The sequence below is a fragment of the Pelobates fuscus genome, chromosome 9 (genome assembly GCF_036172605.1).
Source record: "Pelobates fuscus isolate aPelFus1 chromosome 9, aPelFus1.pri, whole genome shotgun sequence".
Taxonomy (NCBI): domain Eukaryota; kingdom Metazoa; phylum Chordata; class Amphibia; order Anura; family Pelobatidae; genus Pelobates; species Pelobates fuscus.
Window position 1 is genome coordinate 76,768,367 of NC_086325.1, and position 8,259 is coordinate 76,776,625.

Sequence of the window (8,259 nt, forward strand, 5' to 3'; positions counted from 1 at the left end):
CTCCTTCCCCTACCATTCAGTCTAACTCCCAAGCTACAAATCAAAAAAAGTTGAGACTGTAGTGCTGCCATAACCTATAATGAAAATATCGATAAGTATGGAGTAGATTTTCCATTTTCCCAGATATATCAATGGCAGTACAACAAATGGGTTATACCCAAGTTAAAATATGTCAGGGTGGAAAAGAGACAAAAACTCTGAAATTGATGCCAAGAAACACTCTATTATTTACGTAATTACAGTACAGCTGATAGATGTAGAGGATCTGGCAACATCCAACCGATAATAGTGAATGAAAGTGTTGAATAAGGACCAAGTTGCTGCTGAACAAATGTCAGGAAAATATTGGCTGCAGCTGCCCATGAAAAGGTCAACGATCTGGTGGAATGGGTCCATATACCCAACTGGATCCCTGAGGCCTCATACACCTGAGAAATGCCTGTGAATATTCACCAGCCAATAGATGCTGTAGATGCTGCTTGACCCATATTATGACCAAAAGGGGCGATGAAAAGGCTAGATGTCTTTCTAATACCAGATGTATGGTCCATGTAAATACAATGGACCAAGTCCAGACAATGCCACCTCTTTTCTTCTTCAGATGAAGAATTAGCTAAGAATGCTGGTAAGAAGACATAGCCTTAGGACGAAAAGTTGGAACAGTCCAAAAGAATAACTCTATCCTCTTGCAGAATAGGGAAATGAGATTCACATGAAAGAGCCCAAAGCTCTGAAATTCTTCTACCTGATAAGTTCCTAACTTAAGGACTGTTTTCACTGTTAAAGTTAATAAGGCAGTATTTTCTAAGGGCTCGAATGTAGAATCAGACAAAGCTTTTAATACCAGAGGCAAGTCCTAAGGAGAAGAGCAAGACTTCACTGGAGGACGACGTTTTAGGATGGCTTGAAAGAATCTGACAATATCTTGTTTAAATACCAGCTTTTGATCCAAGAGTATAGAGAAGGCGGGAATCTGCGCTTTTCTTTATGATTTGAAAAGTTTTATTGATTTTCGGAAATAAAAAAAAGGAGGGGGGAGGGTACATAAAGGAAAGGGGGGCAGGAAAGGGGGAAAAGCATATAGGTACAAATTGTCACATATGCACAATAACAGTGGGTACATAATCCAAGCGTTTAAGATAGTATTACATATACAGGTGCATTTGGCATAATGACAATATACATGTAGTTGCACGGCATGGATGTGAATATGAAAGCCAGGCGTTATGTAGGAGGTGCCTAGGCTAGTCAAGTAGTCATACAAGTATGTTGAAATAGATTCTTTTGCCCTCTGTTGTATATTGTCAGTCTTAATCAATACGTTCAAGGTATAGCTCATGCATGAGGAGATAAATAATCACACTGACACGTGAAGTTCAGTAGGAAAATCCTTCTGTATTACTGGCAGCCTGAGCGTGGCTTTTATAGCCATAAATCGTCACAATCAGCACATATACATTGTATAACCTAAGCTGTAAACATTTTGTTGGATTGTGTTGTAAGCTTTTCATTGGATACTTTTAGTTGCTATGTGTCTTCTCATTTCTTCCCTTGTTGACACATGGCTTATTCTTTAAGGGTATAAGGGTGATAAGGGTGTTTGTCTCTGGGGGAGGTATCGTCATTCTGTTGAGCTCAGCAAATTCCATAGCCATCGGTCATCTTAAAGCATAGAAAAATATATCTTTAAACACGGTATACAAAACATTGATTTTCACAGTACTTGGTTTGGGTATTTAAAATGAGGAATATAAAAGGGGCATTTCAGATCCTGCACAGCCTTCCATCACAATGTTACCAGGTGTTGTACGATCTCAAAGGTTACATAGTACAGTAGTTACAAACTTAATCTCTAATCCCCGATCTCCATGTGTCCTATGTCGACCAAGCATTCGATATTAGTTTTGTCTGTTGGAAAATATAAGGGAATTATCGCTCATTGGAGCCTTGTTTATCGAGTTCCTCGCAGAGGGTTCTTAGGGATGGGTGTGTGTTTGACTTCCAGTTGCAATGTTTTGTTGGGCTGTAAGTGTATGATCAACTTGAGTTCATGTCGTGGCAGGTTTGGGGTAACTCCAGGAGAAGAGAGGTCCTTGGTGAGAAGGTTATAGGGTGCTCTGCGTTTTTAGAGATAAGGTGGTGGATCTCCTTCCAGAAGTTGGAGAGGCTAGTGCATGTCCACCAAATATGTAGATAGGTACCTTCTGCTACGGTACATCGCCAACAGGAGGCGCATGTTTGCGGGAATATCTTATGAAGTCTACTGGGTACCATATACCAATGGAGCAGTGTCTTATAATGTTGTTCTTTGAGGGTTGCTGATTTGATCAGCTGGTGGTTTTGTTTAAAAACTAATTTCCATTGTTTCTGGGAGAATGTGTGTTGTAGGTCTGTGTGCCATTGCTTCGCTGGTTTAGATTCAGAGCATGTGAAATGGTCCGAGGCAAGTTTGTAGCACATGGAAAACCACGAGAGGATAGAGTCACAGAGACCGAGTGTTTAAAGAGTTTGAAGAAGGAGAGCATGATCAACAGTGTCAAAGGCAGCAGAGAGGTCAAGAAGTATTAGTATGTAGTAGTGGCCTTTGGAATTAGCTTTAGAATTAGGTCGTTAGTAACTTTGATAAGATCAGTCTCTCAGTGAAGAGGGCGAAAGCCAGATTGAAGAGGGTCAAGGAGAGAGTTGGAATTGAGGAAGTGAGACAAATGGGACATGTCTTTCCAGAAGCTTTGAGGAGAAAGAAAGCAGGGATATGGGACTATAGTTAAAGGCGGAGGAAGGGTCAAGAGATTTTTTTCAAGAATAGATACTACAGTGGCATGTTTAAGGTCAGCAGGGACAATGCCAGAAGAGAGAGAGAGCAGTTGGAAGATGTGTGTTAAGGAAGGCACATGACAGAGGGAGAGAGATCTGATAAAGTGAGATGGGATAGGATCGAGCAGGCAAGTGGTGGGGCGAGAGGAAAGGAGAAGCGCAGCCACCTCTTGTTCGGGGAGAAAGTCTGAAGGGTAGGAAAGGCATAATCTACGTGTGGAGAGAAAGGCAGGATGGGGAGAATTATTTCCTTAGCTGTTCAATCTTGTAGGTAAAGTAACATGCAAAGCTATCGGCTGTAAGGTTAGTTTGGGGGGTGGCCACAGCAGGGCAAAGAAGAGAGTTAAAGGTATCAAAGAGACGCCTGGAATTGTGGGAGCATGAACTAATGATAGAGGAAAAGTATGACTGTTTGGCAAGGGCTGCGCTGTATAACAGAATATAAATCTATAATTGAGAAAGTCTGGGTGCGATACTTCCTCCAGGAAAGTTCAGCACAACAGGAGCATCTTTGCAGGTAGTGTGTTGATTTAGTATTCCACAGTTGGGGGCGTGCCCTCCTCGAGATGCATGTTTTGGAGCGGGCTGCAGTATTCAAGGCAGAGGTTAGGGTAATGTTATATGTGGAGATGGCCAGTGAGGGACAGGAGAGGGAAGGATAGCTGTTGTGAATCAATATCAGCTGAGCGCTGCTGGAAGTCAATAGAATTAAGGTTCCTCCTGAGTTGAGGAGGGCTAGGCTGAGGTTGTTAGGTGAGGGGGTACTCAAGAGCAAATGATAAGAGGTGGTGATCAGAGAGAGGAAATGGAGTGTTGCAGATATTAGATACTGTACATGCATAAGAGAAGATGAGGTCGAGGGTATTGCCAACTACATGGGTGAGAGAATTAGCCCACTGTGATAACTCGAGAGAGGAAGTAATTGAAAGCAGTTCAGAGGATGCTGAGGTCAAAGGTGGATTAATGGGAATATTGAGTCCCCGAGAATTAGGGATGAAATATTAGAAGAGAGGAAGTCGGGTAGCCAGGCAGCAAAGCAGTCAAGGAAGAGGAGAGAGGAACCAGGGGGCTTAGTGATATATAGTAAAATGTCATCAGCGAAAGCACTGACTTTCAATTCCTTCTGTCCCGTGCGTACTCCTGTTTTGTCAGGGTATGTCCTAATAGACTCCTAGCAAGGGTTCAAGCCCCAGTACATACAACAGGAGTGGTAGGGAGCAACCCTGCCATGTTCCATTTGTTATAGTAAGGGGAGAGGACAGGAAGCCCGCCTGCATCACCTGGGCCGTTGGTTGGGAGTACAAGGCGAATATTTGATTAACCACTTGAGGGGAGAAGCCATATGAGTGGCTAACTTGTCTCAGGAAGGACCAGCCCAGCCAGTCAAAAGCTTTCTTCGCATCTAATCCTAGAAGTAGACCACCTGGACTGGACCCCCGGAGGTGTCTAAGCACAAGGGAAGATTTGTGGGTGTTATCCAGCCCCTGGCGCCTCTGCACAAAGCCTGTTTGGTCATTGTTAATTAACGAGGTTAGTCTACTCACTAATATTTTGGCGTATAACTTAGCGTCAGTGTTTAGGAGTGAGATTGGCCTAAAGTTTTTGCAGCTGTCCTTTGGTTTGTCTGGTATGAGAATAGTCGCTATCGTGGCTGCAAGTATGTCAGGAATCTGCACTTTTAAGGTGCTAAGGCTGAGACCTTTTTCAAATCTATCCTTAAGGAACTGAATATACCACTTATACCTGGAAGTTGCAGAGAAATTTTATGCAAAGTACACCAACTGCAGAAAATATTCCAAATATGGTAATAGGCCAAAGATGTAGTTTTCTTCTGTGCTTTAAGCAAAGTTTTAACTACCGATATGGAGAAATCTCTCTTTAAGAGTCGTTGCCTCTCAATTTCCACGCCATCAACTTCAAAGTATGGAGTGCAGGATGGAAGATTGGACCTTAATGGGATCCTATAGTGCCAGGAAAACAAAGCTGTTTTTCGGCACTATAGGGTTATTAGGTTCCCCCCTCCCTCGGGGCTCCCCTCCTGGAGGGCTGAAGGGGTTTGTGACGGGACCGCTGGCTGTTCCTGAATTGGGAAACACATTCTTCTATATTCGTAGATTCCCCATTATAAAATGTGTTTCCCAATGTAGTTTTATATTAACTGAGTAATATGCCTTTTGACCGTGCGGGGGTGCTCCGGCGCACGGAGTCCGTGCGCCTCCCAAATGAGGACCACCCCTGTGCCCCATTAGAACGTTCCCACCAATTAATCAGAGCGTTTGCACTTGCAACATAGGTGTAAAACTGCAAGGGAAGTAATTAAAGAGCTCTCCCCTGGGTGGCCACCAGGGGGGAGTGTTCGGATCCCGAAGAGTGACACTTCCCTTGTGGGAGCTTTGCACTGTGACTCCAGGGATGGGTCCCTGATGTTGGTGGGAGTATCTTCTGGGGTACTGGTGGTCCGGATCACCCAAATTGAAACTAATGTGGTTTAGTAGAGAAGTGAAACGAGATTAAAAATAAGAAAAGGGCATTTAAAGCATTTAAATCGGACAAATCAGAGGCATCCTATATAAGATAAAAGAAAGCCAATAATGGTTGCAAAAAGGCAATTCAAGTGGCTAAACTAGAAAATGAGAAATTGATAACCAAAGAATGCAAAACCAACCCCTAAAATTTTTTCAAGTATATCAATTCTAAAAAAACTAAATATGAAAGTGTAGGTATACTAGAAACAGAGATGGGTCTGTTAGCTAATGAAGACCAGGAAAAGGCAGAAATGCTAAATAGCTATTTTTCTTCAGTATATATTAATGAGGATCCTATGCAAATGATACCTGCAAAAAACTTGCAGATAACTTGTGATTAGATGACTCAAGACAAGGTGCTACAGCAGTTAAAGAAAATTAATGTAAATAAAGCTCCGGGGCCTGACGGTATCACCTACAAGTACTTAAGGAGCTAAGTGGGGAAAAGAGTGAACCTCTGTATTTAATTTTTTCCTGGCATATGGTGGCAGTACAATTGGGATGTACTCTTCCCTTAGGCCAAGCATCTGAAAGAAATAATTAACATAAAAAAGTCCCTCCCCTTACCAGGTATAAGAGGCCCAACCAGTCCAGAGACCTCAGTTCTCTTTCTTGTTCCAACAGGAACGGTCAGGCATCTGGAATGTAGATGATGAATGGTGAGGCACATGGGTTGCTGCCTGGGGGATCCGGTCTGATAGCCTCCCGGGTGGAGAGCTGAATGGCCAGAAGACATCCTGCTGACTTACAGAGCAGGTATGTAAGCCTGCTTTTATGCCGCGTGCAGCACCGGCAAAGCAGGGAGGCGGTCTCTAGTGGCAGCTAATCACTGTCCGGTGGAGACGCATGCGCACAGCGGTGGAACGCACGCCCGGGTGGTTATGCGTTCCACCGGAATTCCGACCGCACTATCGCGCATGCGCGGTCTGAACTTCCCGAAAATGGCACCAAATGTGAAGGATCTGCCTAGTTATGCTGTGCAGATCTTCTTGTCAGCATGGATGCTCGGCAGTGAAGGTCTCCCGTGTCGCCAGCCCCCCCACACGGGTCAGAGGTTTTGAAGGTATGATTCTTTGAAGTCTTATCTTTAAAGCTCTCTAAAAATTTCATTTATTTATAATGTTTTCTGCGGATGGTTTAATTACATGTTTAGTCCTGTCTAAGCCGGTTCCCAAATTAAACTTCTCTGTTGTAGTGAATTCTCTACTGCTTTATCAGTTGGTTTTCAAAGGAAAGTCTGTAATGCCAAGGCTTCTTTAGTAAAATACTTTCTGTGCATGGCAAATAGACAAATCAGATCTAACTCTGTCTTAGCCTGGTGTGGGACACCTATTCAATTCAGATCATGTGCTGATGATTAGTGTTAATGATGTGGAATTCTCAGACAGGACTGCAGGCTCATATGAGGAAGGTGAAAATTCAGGGTTTAAATATGAGTCGAATTGCTCCTACCTTGACGCTAGCAAATCCTGGCTACAAGGAATGTAATCGTTTTTTGCCTTGGTTTCAGGATATTTGACACAGACGTTTGAGTCTTTTAATAGTCTGCTCTTTCTTCTCCGGTATATGCTACTAAACAGAAGTTTAAAGGGAGATGAACTCCGTCTAGTTCACACTGTTCTTTTCCTTGTTCAGAATCCTCTATCGATGTTTCTTTTACAAAGGTTGAGCTGAGACTACTCTAGCATGATATTCACTGTCCATGACAAATATACTAAGCTAGCAGACCTGGCTATAGCTTACACTGGTATGGGAGACCAGTCTATGCTGACACTGATTCAATCCCATCAGATTCTGTGACTTGTAGAATTGGAAGGTGGTGCATTGAGTTGACGCTTGTTTTAAAGAGTTGAGAGTTTATTAAAGAATAAAGAGGTTTATGTTATCCTTTCTTTTATAACGGTTGATATAACAAGGGTAAAGCACTTCCAGTCCAACAAGTAATGCTGGTTGTTATATTCAGAAATTGGAAGAACCCTGAGTAAGGACTTTTTTTGTAAAGTACTTTCCCTTCTGTAATTCAGATTGTCTATAGAGTTTCTTATGGTTTTCGTCACGGTGGTGATTATTCTTTTGGCTTTGCGTGGTTTGTACTTCTGTGGCCCAAAGGGGCACTGTAATTTGAAACCTGGACAGCAGTCACTGCATCAAAAGTAAAGATGCATGGCGGAAATAGATGCCTGGAAACACAGGTATAGGAATTTCCAGTTCAAAGATGACGCCAGAGGGGGCGGAAGGTTGAAAGGTTATAAAACCCATACCTTTGTTTCTGCTGGGTCTCCCTATTGAGGAAGGTGTGGTAGGAAGGATTCCATTTTCCTGAGTATATTAAAGGGTTTCTCCCGGTTGTTCCTAGTCCCAACCCAGATGTGTTTTTTCAACCAATCTTGGATCTAAAAGTCCTGAACAAACTCGTATTATTTTTTACCAACATGTCGAAATGGAGAATATGGCGTCTGTTGTTTATTTCCTTTAAAAAGAGATACTTCATGGCAACTTTAGATATAAAGATGCCTACCTGTTTTTTTCTATGTGAAGTCACTATTTTACCTGAGGTTTGCTATGAGGAAGGTGAAAATGGTTCATATTATTACAATTCAGAGACCTTTTATTCTGGCCAGCTTCAGCACCCAGGGTTTTTTTTATATAGGTCCTCACTCTTTTCACAGTTTGTTTTTAAGTTACTAGAAATCACAGTAAAGAGGCGCTATAAAATCTATACGCTAGAAATCCTGGAAGAATATGTTTGGTTTATCACCCAGTATAATCTCATCTTGCCCCTACAAGGTCTGTCCTGTTTCTTGGGTTTTGATCGAGTCAGGAACTTGGTAGGTTCATCTCACATGAGAAAGTGTATGAAGTTGAGGTTTGATGATATACCTTTTTCGGCTGTCTGTAGGTTCGGTGAGAAAGCCTTGCA